This window comes from Mus pahari, chromosome 12, assembly GCF_900095145.1.
Source record: "Mus pahari chromosome 12, PAHARI_EIJ_v1.1, whole genome shotgun sequence".
NCBI classification, from domain to species: domain Eukaryota; kingdom Metazoa; phylum Chordata; class Mammalia; order Rodentia; family Muridae; genus Mus; species Mus pahari.
Window position 1 is genome coordinate 81002050 of NC_034601.1, and position 20010 is coordinate 81022059.

Sequence of the window (20010 nt, forward strand, 5' to 3'; positions counted from 1 at the left end):
GGGAAGGGAAGGGAAGGGAAGGGAAGGGAAGGGAAGGGAAAACTGCTGTGTGGGATTATCATCAACAACAATGATGGCATGTGTTCAGAAAAACAGAATGCATTTTTAAATTTATCTTATGTTCATGGGTGTTTTGTCTACAGAGGTCAGAAGACATCTGATTCTCTGGTAGGAGAATCACAGGCTCATAGATGATTGTGTGCCACCATGTGGGTGCTGGGAATTAAACCTGGTTCCTAGGCCATCCCAGCCCCCCAAGAACACATTTTTCACAAAGGCATTGTATAAAAGTCTGGGTCACAAACACAAAAGCCTGCTTAGCCTGTGAGCCTTTTCTTAGAGTTGTTTGGGAACACATGAGCCCTCTGAAAACACAACCTCCTACCATGAATTTAAGCTTGGAAAAATCCGAGCTATCATTACTATCGGATGAGGTGGCAAATCTTGGATGACCTAAAATGTATCATGTATATTACATTTTTAAAACACCATTTCTTCATATTATAAGAAACATTCCAGTTTGGTCCAAGTCCTGGGCAGTGATAACAGAGAGTCCAGTAACTTAGATGACTGAGGGAGAGGCAGGCAAACGCATCCTTGTGAATAACCATATCCCTCGAGCACTAAGAGATTAGGACAATATTTTTATGACTTATGATGTCTAGTCCACTAATGACACCAGGGCTTTCTGTGAAGCCACAGGCAGACAGTAGGATGTTCCATCCCAAATACAAGAACAGGAGAGTCAGGGACCAAAACCCAGACAGTAGACTGGCTGGCTGTAACCTGCCCTGGCCAGGAGTAAACATTTATCAAGACCAGGATCCCACCATTACTATTATAGTTCTCTGGAACAAAACTCCTCTTACCCACAATGAAAACTCTACTAGAGATGCCATCTAAGCCACAATAGTAAGTGGGAAGTGTGTGAAGGAGTTACTCTGGGCAGGGTGCTTATGGGGCACTAATTCTCAGGACAGTTGCTTATTTTTCTGTAGAGGTGGGACTCAATCCAAGATCTTACACCAGGCTAGGTAAGTGTTCTACCACTGAGCTACATCCCCACACAACCCATTTTGTTAAATAAGACTTAGTTTATTTTTATTTGTGTGTGTGTGTGTACACGAATGCACGCGCACACACACTCACACTCACACACACTCACACACACACACACACACACACACACACACACACAGCAGAGGGCACTGGCTGCCCTGGAGCTTGAGTAGCAGGTCGTTGTGAGTCACCTGACATTTTGATGCCAGCGACCAAAACTCTGGTCCTTGAGAGGAGCAGCAAGTGCTCCTGAGGGCTGAGTCACTACTCCAGCCACCACATTTCTTTTTTTTAAGGAAAGACAAATAAACGAAACATATCAACAAGTTTTAAGTCGATCTTTTTTTTTTTTTTTTTTTTAAATCTCAAAGAGTAATGATGTCACACTACAAAGACAGCTACAATAGAATGTAAACTCTGAACAGATGGCTTTGGGCAAATATCTGAGATAAGGAAGCCGCTCCCTGGCTTGGATCTCCAGATCCCCCTCCTTGGACCTCACCATGTCGCCCCTCCCCTTTGCTGTATCGTCCCCTGGCAGCGGGCAGTCCTGGTTCATGCACCTTCTTTTCACAGAAATTTCAGTCCTGCTCATCCTTCTGATGGCTCAAAGCATGAACTGGATTGCAAGGTCTGTAATTTACATTAGACAAATCCCACTCCTGTCTCACTGAAGTCAAAAGTTAACTGCACACGCCAGGTTTCATTTCTCTGGATGAAGGCTGTGCGAGCCCCATCCATAAGCCAGCTGATGGTGGATGTGAGTTAAAATTATTAACATCGCTTTCCACTCCTCCGTGGTATCAAGAAATTTATTAAAATAAATGCAGCAATTACCCTTTCGTGACTGGAAGACAGACCTCCGAGGCCGCAGTGGAAAAGATGAGATGTATTTATTTCAAAGTTAAATTTGAAGCGGGAGGGGGGGGGGAATCACAAGACAACAGATTGCAAATTTAAAATTAGATTCTGGTGGGAGGTCTTGGTTTTGAGCCTGTTTTTTTTTTCCCTACTGGATGCGGTGCCTGAAGCTGGGGGGTGGGGGGGAGCTAAGATTAAACTGAAATGAAGCTTTGAAAGTTTGTACTGATTCAATACAATGCATGAGCAGAGCTTTTGCCAAGTCACACACAAATCCCCCTAACCCAAGAGACTAAACAGCTTTACAGCAAAGAGGCAATGATCTTCAATTTAGATTATTATTGTGACTATATTTATCTCTGCTCTTTAAAGACAACCCAGAGCAGGAATCTATCATTGTTTTGAGGCTGGGTTTGGGAACCAAGTTTGCTTTTTTTTTTTTTTTTTGCTTTTTTTTTTCTTTTAACAAGCATAATCCTATCTAAAGCCAGTGAAATTCGGAGATAAAAGGCCCTGAGGGCAATTCACACAGGAAAGACTTCACAGGTACCTGTTCAAGCTTCCCATTTCATTTTGGGTTAACTGCTAATGCCTCTCAATTGTTAGAGACCTGCAACTCTAAGCTGCAGAAGTGACTCGGAACTCCTGTCCCACCATGTCTATCAGGCATTGCAGTTTCAAGGACCGTACTCTACTGTATGTGTCACACCATTCTGGAAGTCCTCCTCAGCCACACAGACACACAGAGGCTCAAATCTGCATGCACGGACCTACCTTCAAAGGCAACAGTGGTGCCCAGCCCAACTGGCCCCAGGAGCGGTGTGGCATTTAGAGACTGAGGCTGGCAATGGTGTCAGTGGCTGGAGTTGGGGCGTGTGTCAGCACCTGCCCCACGGCGTGCCCATCGGGGTCTCACCTGAGTCTGGGAGAATGTGCCAAAAACCTGAAGGAGATAGGAAGTCAGAAAGGCCATGGTCAGAAGGGAGAAAGGAAAGAGTTCACTGACTCTCTCTCTCAGGTCAACTTAATGTGAAATACAATGCTTGAATGGAGAGACGCAACCTTGAGCTACAGGTGTACAATGGCAGCTCGGTGAGAGACTCGCCAGCATAATTGTACGGATGCTCACAGAGCCCTGCAGACTCTTGTTTTAACCGGGCTGTGGATTCGGCATTAGCTGACAGGAGCAGGTGGCTCCGGGGATACTACTGATTGTCATAAGGGTCTCACAGGGAAGGGAAGGGGACAAGGGAGCCTCCATAGTCTCTCAGACTCTGCTGATAAAGAGAATCAAGGAAAATGATACGTATTGGGGATCGGGGGGTGCACAACTTCAATCCACAAACTTTCCTGCCTCTGCATGTTTCTTTAATATGGCAAACATCACACTCGGATAAAGCTCACAAGGAGAATGCAGAAGAAAGAACTTAAGTAAAATGTATAAACAGTGATTTAGCAAAAATTAATAATAATAACAACAACAATATAGCTCCAAGAATGACAGTGCTAACAGCTAACGACCTGAAGCTGATCTCCTGAGGTGAAACTGCAAACACTTAGCCTAGCAAAAGGCCTGAAGCATCTTTGAGCAACTGCCTGTTACCCTCCCCTCGGGACCCTCCTCTGCAGGCCACCGGCTGGTCATTCGCAGCCACCCACCGTTGGTAGTTTCAGCGAGACGGGAGCCTGAACTGGCAAAAGCTCAGAGTGGGAACACAGAGAGAACTGAGTGGAAAGGGCCCACGCGGAGGCAGGAAGTAAATAAATCTTTATGTCCGCACAGAATGGAACAGTGAGTTTTGTTTCTCCTTTATCTTGGGAAACGTGCTGTTTAGCCACGAAGCCCGTGACTCACGTCAGCAGGGGAAGGAACTGAAGTTCTAGTCGTACCCCATTATTAGCCCACGGCGCGTGCTCTTTCCACGCTTGCCCCCACAGCCAGCCTGTTCACTCCCTTTCCTAGGCCCCCCTCTTCCACTACTCTCTGCAAATACCCCCAATTTCGAAGCAGCCCCTGAATCGCTTAGGAACTGGCAGATATTAATAAGCAACAGCCCATTTATATTGAAATGGACTCATTACCGTGCCAGCTGCCAATGATTTGCAAGGCTGGCTCCTCGCTGGCAGAGCGGCCTGCAGGCGGCTGTCCCTCCACCTGCACCACGGAGGCTGAGAATGCAGTTCTCAGTCTTAAAAACAAATTATCCTATCTACCAGAATTAAAATGTTTTCTATCTATATTCTTCCTAGACCCGAACAAAAGAACTAGCTGAAAAAGATAAAAGCATAGGACGTTGTTATTCATGAAACACAAAGGGAAAGGACACTGAGCCTGTTTGGTATTTCCCCCGATTTTAGGAGGTGAAAAAATGTACCCATTACCTTGTCTGTGGAATGGAAGCACTGAGGTAGCCTAGGATGGAGCCCATGCGTCTTTGCTCCTTTGTAATCAGCAGATATGCCAAGAGCACAATGGGCCAGCAAGCACTCACTATGGCTGCAGTGACCAGACACCACGGTGACCTTGGGAATGTGTGCTGGTAGCCTTAGACTCACGGGGTTCTGGTCAATCAGCAGGCAGCTACACACCGAGCTCAGGGGTGGGAGTTTGTGCCTGGGACCGCAGCATGCAGTCGTCACAACTTGGCTCTGCAAGTGGAGTCTTCACTAGCAGTGGGATTAGAGGCAGACTGTTAATCCACCATCTAAAACTGGAGATAATAAGAGTTGCAAACTATTGGGTTGTTGCGAGCGTTAAATGAGATCATCTATGTTACATAAGCCACTGGCTGCCTATCCAGGAGATGGTTCTGCTAAACGTGCACTATCTTTGCCACAACTGTTTAATGCTTGTAGACCAGAAGGAACACCCTAGGGGCTGTTGAAACGGGCTAGTAGATCACTGAACAGTTTACATGCCAGGTATCAAATAACCAGTTTGCACAGGCAGTGGGGAACGGTACCCAGGGCTGAAAGTCCAACTGCCCCAGCTCTATGGGACGATGATGATGATGATGATGATGATGATGATGATGATGATGATGACGATGAAGCTGCCATCTCAGAAGCTTGTGTTTATGGCTTTTCCTAAACCCCTGGGCTGCTCCACCCAGACACCCTGCTGCTTCTTGCTCGGGTGGGGTTTTTATTGTTTTGTCCTGTGTTTCTTTGCAGGTTCCAAGAACCACTGTGCACGGGGAGAGTATTGCACCTGTCTTCAAGGAACCTAGCTGTAGTGACCAGCCTCTCCTCCATTCTGTATAAGTGTGTCACTTCTTACTTTGCCCCTTTATATGCCCAAAACATCTGCAACTAGTCAATTACTGAGAACCACAAAGTTTCCTTTCTCTCAGAACCTAAAAGTGAGAAGATGGGTAGGGCAGGGTCAAATACAATAAACGCCAAGATGATTTAGATTTTATTACTCATGCTAGCTCCCAAATCAGGCTGCAGCAGATGGGATGGATGGGACGACAGACAGACGGGCAGATAGAAGGGATGGACAGATCAGACAACTGATCTAGGATACCAGAACGTTTTAATATTTAAAAAATAAATAAAGAAAATTTATCAGTTTTTCATTTATCTTTAAAACTGTTACTTGGGCTGGTGAGATGGCTCAGTGGGTAAGANCACCCGACTGCTCTTCCGAAGTTCCGGAGTTCAAATCCCAGCAACCACATGGTGGCTCACAACCATCCGTAACAAGATCTGATTCTGGAGTGTCTGAAGACAGCTACAGTGTACTTACAAATAATAAATAAATAAATAAATCTTTAAAAAAAAACAAAAAACTGTTACTTAAAGACTTGGAGCAACATTCGTACAGAAATAATATAAAACAGAGGGGCATGTGAGAGGGCTCGACAGGTAACGGCTCCTGCCTGAAGACCTGAAGACCTGAGTTTGATTACATGGGTGGTCACGGTAGAAAGAGAAAGCCGTTTCCCACAAGATGTCCTGTGAGCTCCACGCATGTGCCATGATGAGTGGAAGACTCATTTTGTGTGTGTGTGTGTGTGTGTGTGTGTGTGTGTGTGTGTGTGTGTGTATAAGTGTGTATAAGTGTGTATATGTGTATGTTTGTATATGTGTATACATGTGTACCTATGTGTGTGCATGTGTGTATACATGTATGTGTGCATGTGTATGTATGTGAATGTGTGTCTGTATGTGTGTGCAGTCGTGTATATGTATGTATGTTTGTGTATGTGTGTATGAGGACATGTGTATGTGCATGTGTGTATGTGTGTATGTGTGCATGTGTATGTGTGTATGTTTATGTACATGTGTGTATCTGTATGTGTGTGCAGTTGTGTATATGTATGTTTGTGTTATGTGTGTAGGAGTACATGTATGTGTATGTGTGCATGTGTATATGTGTGTTTGTGTGCATGTGTGTACATGTGTGTATGTGTGTATATGTGTGTGTGTGTGTGTCCACCTGTCTGTGCATATATTCCCAAACTTACAAATAGAATGAACTTAAAGATAAAAACAATACAGGCAATTACTGCTGGAAAAAGAAACACAGCGGAAGCAGGGAGCAGGGCTGATGAGCACAACTCCTGAACTACAAACACAGCCAACTTAGCACTGAGGGAGCCCCCGTTACAGCCAACTCAGATTGGAGCATGACAACTCTAAAACTCACAAGGTACACATCAGCTTCTCTGTAGGACCCATGTCTCTGCTACAAAGACAGGCATCCAATCCTTCCTCGTGGGCTCGCTCACACAGTTCATGCATGTACTTCCTTCCTTGACAACTGATTGGAACAGAACCACAAACCTACATCTGCAAATTCATTTTGGAAGAGATGCAGTGTAACCCTGCCACACAGTGTGCTGGTGGTCATTTCCCGGGCTCTCCCTGGACAGTGATGTCCGAGCACCATGCTGGACTGTGGCTGAGGGGTAGACAGCTGCAAGGCAGACATTCCGATCTAACAGATGACCAAATTCTCCCGGGGTCAATGACACTTCCTCGAAGGTTGTGTTTGCGTAGTGTTTGTAAACGCTAAAGCTGCGGTGAGGATTCACACAAAAGGTGAGTGTTCACGGGCTTCTTGGGTGAACCACACAACCACTAAGAACTGGGGGGCTGGATCGAGGGTCTGAGCACAAAATCAATTATCTCTCAGCACAGAAAAACGAGCAGGACATGGATCCCAATTCTTATCCCATAAAACATGAATGAAATGATTTTTAGCTCAACGAGTTTTTTGTTGTTTTTTAAAGGCAAGTATAAGCAGGTACTCCAACCAGCCAAATGAAAATCCCCAAAAGCTCCCATGTCCACCCCGTTGGCCTAGTTCTGAGCTATGATGCTTCCTAACATGGTCAAATGCATCCTGAGGTAATGAAGCAAGAGGTGGATTCACAGCATCACCGTGTGTTGAGATGCAGGTGGGAGCCAACTACTGAAATAATAACTTTACTTTTGGAACAGTTAAGTCTCTGGCAACACTTAACAAACAGGTTCTGGTGAGACAGGCATCACCATACTCATTAGTAAAGAAAGTGTATTTCAAAATGAAGTCATCTGTCCTATCCTGACTCAGAGGGAGCCACCGTTTATAGAAACCTTACTCTTTGGCTTGCACTTATGCCCATGGCTTTGGGCCAAAACACTCTGATTCTAAGTTTCCTGAAGCGCTTCGTGTTTATCATCTTACAGCTACACTCGGACACCCACAGCCAGGAACCGCCACAGCACCTCCACTGCAAAGCTCCTCACTGGTGTCATCTGAGGGAACTTGGAAGCCACCAGTCCCAAAGGGATCTGCTCCACAGCTGGCCAGCCCAGCTCCCAAATATCCACACAGCCTGATGCTAAGAATGGCTTCAATGAGGCCCAGCTTGCTAAAACAGATTTAATAACCCCTTCAGGACACAGCATGACAACATTAATTTTCAATTTAAAAAAAAAAAAAGCATTGCCTTTCTCTCTGTCATTTCTAAAATGTGCAAAGCAACTGACCACTTGAGAATCCACTCAGCATCGAAGCCGTCACCTCCTGAGGCCAGTGCACAGCTCTTGGCTCCTGATACTACTTCAAGTTAGAGTTGTATTGACAAGCACACGCCGGATGCTGTCTGAGAAAGGGGAATACTTTATTCCCACCTCCCTAATAAAATGAGGAAGAAGCTAACTGCGGTAAACAGCCAGTGCAGAAACCCTGCCCTTTACTGCCTCACCTGCTTGAGGCTCAGCTGACAGGGCGTTCCCAATGACAGAACAAGGTTACCTCAGAGCCCGTGAGAACCGGGTAGGAGAGGACGAGAGTCAGGTTGAAGCACTTTCAAACTGCCTCTGAATCAGAACGGTTTAATCCTTAAACTGCACACCAGAATAATCTTCTCAGGCATACATCAGCATCTCCATTCAGGAGAGATTTCAAAACACACCACTTGGCTCAACAACGAATTTTCCAGATCCGAGCCACTCTGATCTCTTTCCTTGGTCAGATCTGCCTTGTTCTCATGGAAACTGAAGCTTTCGCCAATGCCCGAGAAGAGCCGGTCTCCTGGGGCACAGGGCGGGGAGGATGGTAGGTGAGGTGTGTTCCTTATTCACCGGCAAGAACAGATGATCCTGGAGGGGCGTGCCATTCAAATCCTCTGGCTTCCCAAGCCCGATGTTCTTGAGCCAGCAGAGAGACAGGGGGTCTCTCCTAAAGCACAAGATTTCAGGTCACTGTCAAGAAGAAAGGCACCCATAGGTATCAGGACAGCCAGCAGCTGCTGTCACCGTGACTCAAGCCTCCTTTGGGTCATAGTGACCCAAGCCAGTAAGGCAGCCATGCCTATGAACAAGGTTGGGGACCTCTGTATCAGAAATGACAGAGAAAATGTCACTTCAACAGAGACTGAGAAATCATTCCATTGGCTGCTCCTAAAAAACCATGAGGGGAGGGGGGCAGAGGGGTGTGGAATCCATGCCCTTCCCCAGGGCCACATCTCCCTTGGTTCTGGTCCCAGCTGCAACTGGCTGGAAAGTCCTACGAGAAGAGCTGTCACATATTACTGGTAGAGGGAGGGCATGGGCATGTGGAGGAAGAGAGTCATTCTAGAATGAGGTGTGTAGATTTATATGAGTACTTGATTGGCAGTTCAACGTGTCACTGATCGCCAAAGGGGATTGGGAGGTGTTAGGATGGGAAACCATGCTGTCTCACCTGGCAAAGGTGACACAGGATTCACCCAAATCACCAAAGCTAACCGGATGTCACAAATCCCATCAGCCTTGGCAGACACTTACAGGACAATTTTAGTCACTAGGCAAACAATTTCTGTGCCACACTGTCAGGCACTTTGAAATTACGTTAAATTACTTTTTAAATGGTTTTAAAATAATTCCTCCTAAGAATTTTTGAAGTGCAGGATAATTCTTTTCCCATGAGGCTCCAAAAAAAAAAAAAAATTTTTTTTTAAAAAAGGCCCACTTGCCTTTGCCTCCTGAGTGCTGGTACCACCGCACCTGGTTCAGTCTCCATCTTTTAGAAGAAGATCCAAGACTGGAATTTATAGACTAAGATGTACTATAAGATGGATCAACATATGTATATTCAAAGGGCTTGAAGTCCCGTGTGCCTGTCTGGACTTCCAGAATGAAACACACCTTCACTCACAGTCACTTTCAAATATAAGGCGTCTTCCCAAATGACCTCAATACTTCACTTGAAGATCACTTCAGATTGTTTGGTAACTACACAATTAAGACTTCAAGTTTTAGCAGACGAAGCACAATCATTTAGTGATTTTAAGAACAAATGAACTATTTCCGCTTTAGGAGCTCTGAAACTGAATGCATCCTAATAGCACAATGGTATATTTGGCTTTAATTGGCAGGCACTTTTGTCCCTTCCCAGTGTGGCATCAAGCAATGGTGCATCTTACAAACAGTGAACGGAGTGCTTATAAATAGATTTTAAAATAGTTATATTTGGACTGTCTAAAACCTGTCTAAAAACTGTCAATGTTTTCGGCTCAAGTAGAATTATCTAGGTAAAACCTATAACATTCAGTACAGCTCAGCCAAGGCTTGCTGAGCAGATGATGTATGCTCGAGGTGAGGGGTGAGACCATTTTGTCATGGTGCCTATAACCCGGAGAGAAGGGTAACCACTAACTTGCCCACGAGCAATGGCTGCTTGCTCCATATTAGCGAATGAGGGGAATAGATCAGCTCTGTAAGACAGCTGTTGTGCCTGGTCTTTAAAGGGTAGCAACATTTAGCTTGATTTAAGAGGATGAGAAGAAATGACCAGGGATGGGATCTAACTGTACCGAAGAGGAGGGGAAAAAAAGTAAGATTTCTAAGAATTAAAACATGCTACTTGAACCTGTTATAGTATCGAAAACAAAAACTAAAAAATGCTTTCTTTTTTTTAGAGAAAAAAATTGAAATTATCTCCTTCTGTGAATTAATCAGTTCAAGCTTCTATAATAAAACACCTTATGCTGGATAATCTATAAACAGTGGGAATGTATTCCTCACAGTTCTGGATTCTATAAAGTCTCAAATCAAGAGGGCTGGCAGAGCTGGCGTCCAGGGAAAGGGCTGCTTCTCATAATCCGATGATGGTCAGTTTCTTGCCCAGGCCTCTTCTTTTTTTTCTTTAATTTATCTTTCTCTTGTATGTATGAGCAACACGCCTGAACCCTGTTCTGTGCCCCGTCCTGTGGAGGCCAGAAGAGGACATAGCTCTCCGGGAACGAGTTACCCAATCGTTGTGAGCTGCCACGAGGATGCCGGGAACTGGACCCAGGCCCACTGCAAAACCAGCCTGCACCTATGATAGCCGAGCCAAACCTCCAGACCCTCTCAAGAGTCGTTTCTGAGTACAGAGCTCTGGGACCCAATCATCTCTCAAATATGCCACCTCGGTCCACCATCACCTCCAGGCTTGGCCACAACCTTGAATCAGAGGGGACATGAGCAGGAACCAGATCACCTCTCAAACAAGGATCTAATGAATGCACGGATCAGAAATAAAACAAAATAAAAACCAGCAGAGCACCTCAAATAGCCCATGAGAGGACTGATGTCTAAACTCCATCTCAGTCACGCGTGTATGAACCATACCAGGGTCTGGAATAATGTTACATTGCAAAGCAGCAATAGCTTATTACAAAAACAGACATGAAGCCTGTACCTTCACTCTGATTGGAGTTCAGTCTCCAAATTCTCTGGACTTGCAGGTACCCACTATCCTCATCCGTTCCTCGGATGTCTTAGTATTTAAAGGTCTTCAGCAACTACTGTTCCAAAGCTGTGTAGATCGCACTGTGATGTAACTGAGATGAATGCAAAGATGCATCCAGCGACCCCTGAAACAACTACAGGGCTCCGAATGAACCTTTCCATGGAGTAAGATGAGACATCAGTGGCAGAATCTAAGGCAATGCAGTCCATCATAACGCTGCTCCGGTTACATCGAAAGTCAGGCAAGCAAAGAGAACTAGGTACCCAAGGGCGTAGGCACACAAAGGAAAGAAAATCTGGCTACAGAGTCCCAAGTAACTCCAGCCCAAACTTTCTCACCAGTCTTTATAAAATTAAGTGGGTAGCATGGTCTGGAAGTTTCTGTGTCCCACACTTCCGGTGAAGACCCCGCCACGCCCCCCGCCCCCCCCCCCCCCCCCCCCCCCCCCCCCCCCCCCCCCCCCCCCCCCCCCCCCCCCCCCCCCCCCGCCCCCAGCCTCAGCCCCGGGCACAGCCACAGCCCCTAAGGATAAATTCCCTGAGACCTCCTCTTTTCCATCAACAGGTGGGTGAGAATGAGAAAAGAGCATCAGTAATGCTGAGGTGGACCCCAAACACCCAGGAGCAAGGAGTAATCAAACCTCACTTTAAAAGTGGCTGTGACACTGGTTTGTCTGAGTAATGTCTCATGTTCGTCACAGCCAAGTTACAAACTGAAAGGGGGGGTTAAAAAAAAAAAATCACACGATGTAGTCACAAGCTGAAAATTTAAACATAGAAGGAAAGCAGCTACAAAATAAAATAAAAACCGCAGCAGAACACAGACATGCCTACTACACCAAGTCAGAGAATAACCACGATAAAGGGAGTTCTGGGAAGGGTCTGACACACATCAAAGCCCCTGCAGAAAAACCAGTACATAAAATCACATGGAAAATCTGTGTCTCCTGTGACAGCTACTGGCTCGAAAAACTGACATTTATTGCCAAGTAATAACGGGACCACACAGCGAGCGAGGCCGATGCCAGGCCTGGCTTAGGAGAATCGGCACTCAGCAGCCCCCACGGCAGTGATACAAAAGGCACCTCATGTACATCCTACTCAATAAAACTCCTAAGCATGCCCACCCCGATCGGTACCAGCGTGTGTTACCGTGTCCTGATTTCCACGCCTGAAATACTGTTCTATGCACATTCTCAGGATGCGAAAACCAACAGGAAATCCTTAGAGTTGTAAACACAAATGCAAAACTGTGTGTGTGTGTGTGTGTGTGTGTGTGTGCGCGCGCGCGCGCATGCAATGTGTGTATTTGGTGTCATAAAGGCCAGAAGAGGCAATAAGACCTCTAGGGTAGGAATGTTTTAAAGGACAGTTATGAGACTTAAGTTCTGTATTCCTACTTGCTAAGGAGCTTTTCACTCTCACAGTAAGGTCTAAACTTCATATGTAAACTTAAGAGGAAGCAGCATCATAGGAAGGCCAGCTCTCCCTGATCCTAAGGATCTGAACATACTACCTTTCCTGGGGATACGCACTGAAAACTTAAGGGTTCTGAAAAACCACTTTCGGCCAGGCCCGGCTCTCCCTGGGGACCATTCACCGTGTATGTGTGTTCACATCAAATATAGTGATAAATACCTGATCTCGGGTACGTAATAAAACAATCTCGAATGCAGACAGTAGAAACACAACAGAAAGATCCGTGTCTGCCTGCCTACCACACAACATGGACTTCACAACCGGCCTGAAGGTGACAGGCCGAAAGCCTGCTTCTAGGCACACTACATTTTACTGTATGGCTAATTTCAGACATGTTTGGGGGGTAAGTAATTGAAAATTCAGCGATCGATCTAGAAAAATGAAGGTTAACGACAGCAAACAACAGAAAATAATTTAAAAAAAAAATCACTTCCAGAAAAAAAAATTTGTTGATATAAGCAGAATTTCCATCCTTAGAGTTGGGGGTCTGGGGCTGTGCAGTCCTCATCTTCCACAGAAAAATCCCATCTCTGGATACATAGCAGTCCAGGAAGTCATTGCTGACAGAAGGAGGTCTCCTCGGCCCATGTGGCCGAAGCCTCAGGTGGCAGCTGGCTCAGCTGATCTGCACCCTCCACTCTCTGTACCCCTTCCCTTGGACTGCAGGTTTCTCCACGGTTACTCCCCTGTCTCAGCCCTGCACTCTGCCCTTCTTCCCCCACCAACTAGACAGAGGGTACTCTTCCTCTCTGAGACGGGCCTCAGACCTTCAGACTCTCAGCTACCCATCTCCGGCAGTCCCTCCTTCTCTCCTGTGGAATACTTCATGGAGCTTGTGCTGGTTTCTAAACACACACACACACCACGGATCGTTAGGAACACCCATACTCAAAATTCTGCTGAGCAAGGCATTATGACTTGCAAAGGCAAGCAGACTTCTGGGTTCAGAAACGGGAGCGAGATGCCATTTGATGAAGCCCTTTCTCTCACAGTTCTGACTGAAGCAGATCCGGGGCTACACACGGAGAGCATGGTCGGTCCCTTGGTACTCCGCCGGAGTGTCCTGGGAGCTCGCATCTGTCTTTCCTTCCTCTCCTTTCCCCAGCCCCTGCTTCTCTCACAAGGCCCTTGAGGTCCTCCGTATCTACCCCATCCCACCCTGAGCCCCCTTGCTTTAATCTCTATTACTCTCCTGTCCCATCTACCCCACCAAGTATAAACTGAACTAGTGCCATTTGAGACACGGTCACACATGCAGCTGCTTCAGTCCCTGCCCCACTAGCTAAGATGCAAATGTTTCTTGCACAAGCAGCAGAGGGGACTGAGACACACTCAAAGATGTACCCGGGAGCTCATAGAGAGAAGAGTGTGTGGGGGGTGTGTGGATACCGGAATAAAACTTTAAATATGTGTGAGTTTTTGAAAGAAGGAAAGCTTACCTTCCCTCCAAATAAAGTGCACGCAGAGTAGTGAGAAATCCAAATAAAGTGCACGCAGAGTAGTGAGAAATCCAAATAAAGTGCACGCAGAGTAGTGAGAAATCCGTTCACATGTTACAAGACAGTGATTGACAGCGCTGCAAGGCTCTGATCTACTGAGATGTCTTCAGCCCCTTTTCTCCTCTAGAGTCCCATAATTATCAATTATTTGATTATTTATCTTAATCCTCTCTTCTGATCAGGTCTTGTGGTTTACACCTGTAGTTCCAACTCTTGGGAAATGGACACAGGAGGATGGCAAATTCAAGGCCAACCTGAGTTACAATATTGAGTTCCAGACCAGCTTGCCTTATAGACAAGAGAACCTGTCTCAAAATGCAAAACTGACCAGGGCTGGGAATATAACTCAGTAGAATGCTTACTTAGCGTGCAAAGTGCTGGGTTCAAGTCCTAGCAACTCATGAACTGGACATGGGAGGTAGAGGCAACAGGATCAGAAATTCTGTGCCACCTTGAGCTACAAATCAAGTTCAAGGCTATCCCGGGCTGCATTTGAGCTTATCCTTAAAGTGTGTGTGTGTGTGTGTGTGTGTGTGTGTGTGTGTGTGTGTGTTAGGATTACAAGTTCTGTGAGGGAATAGCTCACTATTTTCTGTCATAGTAGTCGATGGGACATGTCCACTTATATTACATATACCCATAACCCCCCACTACTGTACACACAAGCGAAGGATGGGAACAACTGATTCAACCAAACAACCAGAAACCAGAGCCCGGCCAAGCCGATAAGCAACACCAATCAGCGTCCCCAACTGACTTTCCTTTTCTCCATGGTATGGGGGACAGCATCATTATCTGCCAAATGAAGACATTCTAAACAGTTGGTGTCCATAGAGTGTTCACAGTGAGTAGCTGGCTGGTGCTTCTTGTACTCAAGGGAGGTTGTCATCCTGGGTTGCTGGGGTCCCAGCTTTCTACTCAAGCCAACACCTTCCAGCTCTTTCTCGGGATGGTGGAAAACAGCACCGGCAGACTGGGGACCAGAAGCACAAACTCGGAACACACAGCTTGGCACTTGACACCTCAGTGCCCCGTTAGGACCGTGACCCTTCCCGTGACCCTTCACCCAGCTGTCCTACGACACACATGCAAGCTGCGGAGGCTGGGGCTCCCTGAGCCTCCCTGCTGGCAGTACTTGAGTGCCAGTCTTGAAATCGTTAACCTCTCCCACTCGTGATCCAAGACTTCAAGTGCACAGCGGGGAGAGCGTGTGGGGGTGTCCCCAGCAAGTCCTCAATTCCAACACAGCTGGGGCTGGGAGTTTAGCCTGAAAGCCCATCCAGGGGAGGAGGGTCCGGATGATTGTTCAATCCCCTCCTACACCCTGTTCATGACTAATGCACCATGCTGAGAAAGCATTTCCTCCCAGCTAGGAAGAACTGACAAGTCCCCATTTAAACCAAGCCAGTCCTGAGAAGGCTCAGGGGGAGGGGCCCTCCATGGCCTAACCATAGCCCATTCTGAAAATGCCCACCTTCGGGGAACACAGGCTAGGAACTTGGGCTTAAGACTGCCTCCTGACTTTGCTTCTCCATGTGCCAAATGAAAGAACACACACCACAGGTGGGTAAGCCATGTTCCTTTCCTTGAGAGCTGAGAGAACTTGTTAACTTGGTACAAACCAGCCAACTTCTCTGTGGCTTCAGATTCTTCTGAAATAAAATGGAGCGCCTCTAACCACTAGACTCCACAGCCCAGTGGGTATGGTATAACAAGTATCTTAGGAAATCAGTTATGGTTTATGCTTTGGAGGCTCTAGTCCATGGTCTGCTTGGGAGGTAGCTCATCATGCAGGGGGCTCCTGCTGGATGCAAAGTCACTCCACAGACAGAGAGTGGAAAGAGAGATAAAACAGGGAAAAGACGAGGTCCCCAAACCCTCACAAGACACAGCCCATAATCTTTCCACTGGTGCCCGTAACCCTAAAAGGTTCCCCAAAGCGACAGGCTGGGGATTGAGCCTTAAAAATAGAGGCTTTTGAGAGAGACTCCAATTGGCATGTAAGGGGGGGGGGGTGCATGCTGTACATAATCAATGTAGGGATTTGTTTTTCCAGTAGTGATTTTCCACTCAAAATAGCATCCATGAGAAGAAGGAGGGGATTAATCAAGTGTATTCACTAAATAGAGCCTGGTGATTAAAATAACAGCAACCTCCTGCTTCTGCCGATGCTGCGATGCTGCGGTCCTGCGAGCGCAGGGAAGCTGGGGCTGGGGGAGGCCTGAGCTAATGCTGGAGCCAGAGTGCCAGCTCCTGAGCCTCCTGTTTGGATCCATTTCTCTCGCTGTCCCCACACTCGCAAGAACAATGTACCATCTGTGCTGTGCCACCCGGCTCAGTTCCGTTTCCCATAAAGGTAAATAAGACCCTGATGTCATTCTCCGTCTTAAAAAGTCCCTTCATTGACTGTCCTCAGGCCTCGGTCTTCACTCAACTCAACCCAGTCCCACTCTGATCCCAGGAGTAAGCCAGTTTAGTAGGTAAAGATGCTTGCCACAAAGCCAGGCGAGCCGAGTTCCATCTTCGGTATCTCTGCAGTGAAGGGAGAGAACTCTAAACCACCAATGGGGGAGAAAAATGAAAAACCTTAAATCCCTGCCTGTGAACACACCACGCACATGTTACACAACATGCCAATATTGCCTTGAGACACACTTTAACAAGAAACAAAGCCTATCTATCTATGTGTCAACGGCAGCCTTGATGTTCAAAACCAGCTTCGGTTCCAATTTGAAGCTGGAACAGACCCTCGCTTACTTCTCCTTGACTCCATGGCGCTGAGGAGATGGCTCAGAGGTACAGTGTTCACTGCACAAGCCCGAGGACCTGAGAGTGGACCTCCCAGCACCCACACAGAAGCTAGAAATGACAGTATGGCCGTGCAATCCTAGCGATGAGGAGACACAAACAAGAGGCTGCCTGGGGCTGGCTAGCCAGGCTAGATGAGTTATAAGTTCCAAGTTCAATGATACGTACTGTCTCTAAGGAAGAGGTTAAAAGCAATAATCAGGAAAGACATGTGATATTGACTTCTGACCTACACCCCCCCACACACACACACATACACACTTGTACCCTGATAGCCCTGCTCCAATTCATACTACTGACACAGAGTAACAACACTTGGTGGGTGTGCAGTCCCATCCAGCGCAATGCTGTGTGCTAAAAGTATGGCGCCAGGATCAGCGAGCTGAGAAATGGAACAGAGCACCATCTCTGCTCACTGCGTGCGAAAACAGGGCATCCTCATGGAGGCACTGTGTGAAAGGAAAGAAGCCATCCACAAAAGAACAAACTCTGTTACACGAAGTGGAATGGCAGATGGAAAGGTGGTGAGGGGAAGGGGGGTGGGGCGGAAGGAAGGAAGGTTGTTCGATGTTTAGAGGTCAACCTAAGAAAGTGGAACAGCCCTGAAGTTGGATGGCCAGGTTTATGCACCTAACAGCACGGAGCCATATGTATGAAAATGGTTACTACAGACAGCTATATGCTGTGAATACCACACGACAGTAAAAAATAGCTGGAGAACATGAATAAAATATGCAAGGTGCTTCATAATTTAAGAAGTATGTGTGTGTGAACAGTTAATTATATGCACATATACACACATAAACAATGACACACACACACACACACACACACACACACACACACACGAGATCAGTTAATCACCATAGCAACCTGGGACCAGGTAAGCACTTCACACCTACCCCACTTACAGGCATGTTCTAGGAGACACAGGACTGATTCATTTGTCTTTGGATCCAGGCCCATGTCCTTCAGCTTCTGCTATGGTCATCTATCTTCACTGCCTGTGACAGCCCCACACTTGGTAGAAGCCACAGAAGGGCTTACCAGTGCTCCCAGAGACACTGCCTATGGTCAAAGTTAAGATCTTCAGACCCAGCAGGTGACAAGTGGAAACGGCACTCAGCCCGGCGCCCCCCTTCCCCACCCCACCCCCACTTTCTTCATCCTAAAGCCTTTCTTAGAACATACTGACACGCCATAGAAAGTGAGTGTTTCATCAGTTCCCACTGTGGGAAACAACCTTAACAAAATGTGCCTGTTCATATTATGTCTCCCTGCCTTAATCAAGCTCTCAAGCTGTCTGCCTCGCTGGCTGTTCCAAGCACCGATGTCACTGCCAGAGACACCCTCACCTGGGAATCTTCCTTCTCCAAGGTTCAATCTCTTGTCATCCGAATCTTTTCCATCAGCCATAAAAGCACCACTCAGACCGTAGGAAGACGGCAGTGACGAATCTGAGGAGCTCGTCCTTGGCTCCAGCTCCACTTACACAGGGGATAAGCCGAATGGCAGGCTCCCAGGAGGGAGGCAAGGAGAAGAAGGGATGGGGTGGGTGCCTTGTAAAGGAGTACTATGGAGACCTCTATCATCCCAAGTCCTTTGTCATAGCCCAGGTAAAAAGGGGACAGAGAAAGAAAGAGAGAGAAGATCACCGTGTCTCACACATGTGTTGAGGAATAAGGCAGAGTCAACAGAACACGGGACTCACAGATTCCAGCAGGAAGGATTCCTCCTGCTCGCGCTAACACACAGCCGCAAGAGTTCCCTCCCATTAGGTACATTTGTAAATCTTTCCTTGCATGGCTGCAGATTAAACCCAGGGTCTTCTATGCACTATCGGAAGAGATGGAGCACTAAATGACATCACCAGTCCCTCAGTAATTAAGGGGAAAGGAGATCATCAATGGCTGTGAACCAAATTTTCTAATTATGGGTTTATTATTTTGCTTTGTCTTTAACACAGTGCATCCAAGATTCTTGAAGACACACCAGTGAACTGTTCGAAAATACTTTGGGATGTGATATGCATATTTAAGTCTTTAAAAGACTTTAATAATCTCTTTCTGGGACTCAGTTAAAAAAAATTCCCCTTCTCCAGTGCCTCTTGGAATGAGGGAAATCACAGCCCTGTTTCTAGGTAGTAAATCTGGCCTGGCATCCTCACCGCCAACCTCTTCTGGCATGAGAGGTCCGAAACACCTCTTCCAGCATGATACTTAGCTGCTGCCACCGGCCCAGGCTTCCAGGAGACAAATGGAAGACCTGGCAGCTGTTATTTCTTGTTGGGGCACAGCGCTCGCTGTTTGTTACGTATATCCCATTTATACTGGGAGTTGGTCAGCTTCTTTTTGTTTGAACTTGACACAATGGGAAAAGCCCTTAGGGGTTAATTATTAATCTCCAAATGAAATCTGAAGCAGATAATGAACAGGTCTTGGGCAATGGGAAAGACACCCAGCAACATGTGTCAGAGCCAGGACTGTTCCCAGGCAAGTGCTCTGAAGCTCAAGTGCATCACCGCAGCCGTGAGCCACAAGGTGGAGATGAGGGACTTGGCCCACTGCCCAGGGAATTCTGCATCTGCTACTCTATACCCAAACGGCAGGATAGAGTTTCTTCATCCCGCAAGCCTCGGTTTCCTCTATGATAAAATGGGGACAGAGTGACTAAGAGAAGAGCTATGGAGAAGCACACTGGACAGGACCAACGCCTCGGCGGTCAGCGGCAGTGAAGAGGAGCTGGGTTTTCCTTATACCTGACACTATCGGGCAGCAGGGGCTCAAGCATGAAAAGTGCTCTCTGAAATCCTGAATTCATAGACCCTTGTTCCTTGTGGCCATCGCTGAACGCACAGGGCCCCCTGACAAGGATGGCAAAGACAGATGCCTGACAATTACAGGACGAGCAACGTCCTCCGTGATGATCCATGACGGCCCACATACATGGCTCTGAGAGGGGAGCTGCCAGCTCTTCAGGGAGGTCTCTACAGTCCCATCTTTACTTCATATTTTGCAAACTGTTGTTGCCTGAAAGTAGCTGTTGATGGTTTATCTTCCAAATAAGAAACTAAATTGTGGTATCTTGGAAGGAA

At 46.8% G+C, this 20010-nt stretch overlaps 1 protein-coding gene across 4 annotated transcripts in view; it reads right to left on the reverse strand.

Moving 5' to 3' along the window:
- Positions 1–20010, reverse strand: part of Tiam1 (T cell lymphoma invasion and metastasis 1) — a 345165-nt gene that overhangs the window by 121024 nt on the left and 204131 nt on the right. For 3 of the 4 annotated variants that reach the window (XM_029544321.1, XM_029544322.1, XM_021210115.1), the window contains one exon: positions 2695–2863. The gene's annotated coding sequence lies outside the window, so the exon portion shown is untranslated. Of the gene's footprint in view, positions 1–2694; positions 2864–18271; positions 18354–20010 lie in introns of those variants that run through there. The other variant, XM_029544323.1, reaches the window with a different exon arrangement.